At 57.2% G+C, this 1282-nt stretch overlaps 1 long non-coding RNA gene across 1 annotated transcript in view; it reads right to left on the minus strand.

The window, feature by feature from the left end:
- Positions 1-242: 242 nt before the first annotated feature.
- LOC111747126 overlaps positions 243-1282 on the minus strand; it is a 4543-nt gene continuing 3503 nt past the window's right edge. The window contains exon 2 of the long non-coding RNA XR_002783404.1: positions 243-866. This is a non-coding gene — a long non-coding RNA (uncharacterized LOC111747126). The remainder of the gene's footprint in view (positions 867-1282) is intronic.

A 1282-nucleotide genomic window follows, 5' to 3' on the forward strand; every position in this document is an offset into this window, starting at 1 on the left:
AGCTCGGAGCAAGATCCTCGAAGTCCTCTGGGTTGGGGGGAGGGGGCAGTGGTACAGGACACAGTGGCCCTGGGCCCTCCGGGGCCTGTGGTTTGTGGGCGCCCTCCCAGCCAGGCCAAGCCTCCATTGGACGCCTGCCAGCCCGTGGACCTGCCCGTGGACCTGCCCGGTCTGTGTGCTGGCTCCAAAGCCACACTTCCTTCTGCCACCTGTGTTCTTTTTCAATCGAGGTGAGATTTGCATAAAATAAAACGAACCATTTTAATGTGGACGTTTACGTGGCACCGAGCGCATTCACAATGCTGTGCCGCCATCACCGCTATGTAACTCCAGAACATTCCATCACCGCGAAAGAAGCCCCGTTCACACCAGCAGTCACCCCACCCCCCTCGCCAGCCCGACACCCACTCCTCACTCTCTGTCCCCATGGATGCGCCTGTTCTGGACATGTCACATCAGTGGAATAACGCTGTGTGGCCTCGTGTGTCCAGCGTCTCTCACAGAGCGTCATGCATTCACGGTCCGTCCACGTGGCACGTGTCAGCGCCCGCCTCCTTTTCATAGCCAAGTGACACCGCCCTGTGTGGGTGGCCACGTTGCGTGTCTGTCATCTGCTTTAGGATATCTGGGCTGTTCCCACAGCTGTGCGCGTGTGCGTGAGTGGGGATCCCTTCGTTTCTTGTGGGAACCCACCCGGGGGACTGCTGGGCCGCGTGACGCAGTGTTCGGCCCTGCGTGCCGGCGACGCCCGACCCAGCCTCCGGCCCACACCCCTGTGGCGGGCTTTCCTGAAGCGTGGAGACTCAGGCTGGCGGGTGCGTGGCGGGTGCGTGGCGGTGGCAGCGTCACGTGAGCAAGGCACTCACCTCGGCACAGAACAGAAGGAGACGACGCCTCGAAACCCGGAGGTCAAGATAAATAACGTTCCAACGCAGTGTTGCAAAAAGAAAAAAAATCAAAACAAACTAAATCCACCAGGAGCCCCCCCCGAGGCGGGGCCGGTACCGGGCCGTGCGGAAAACGCGGGAGAAGCGACCGTCCCGATCTACAATTCCCAAGTTCGATTCATCACGGGTTTTTGCGTTGATTTTAGATTTTCAATGGAAGTGACAACGTTACGTTAAAATGTTTTACTTTTACGTGAAGTCAAATTAGAATTCGATTAAATAAATAAGCTGCATTCAAATCAATTAGTTTTTCCTTCGCACTAAAACCCTCCCTGTCTTGATCACCAGGAGTGTGATGCTCCTTCGACGTCACGCCGGTGCCTCTCTGGCCACCC

The sequence above is a fragment of the Pteropus vampyrus genome, unplaced genomic scaffold (assembly GCF_000151845.1).
Source record: "Pteropus vampyrus isolate Shadow unplaced genomic scaffold, Pvam_2.0 Scaffold212, whole genome shotgun sequence".
NCBI lineage: Eukaryota > Metazoa > Chordata > Mammalia > Chiroptera > Pteropodidae > Pteropus > Pteropus vampyrus.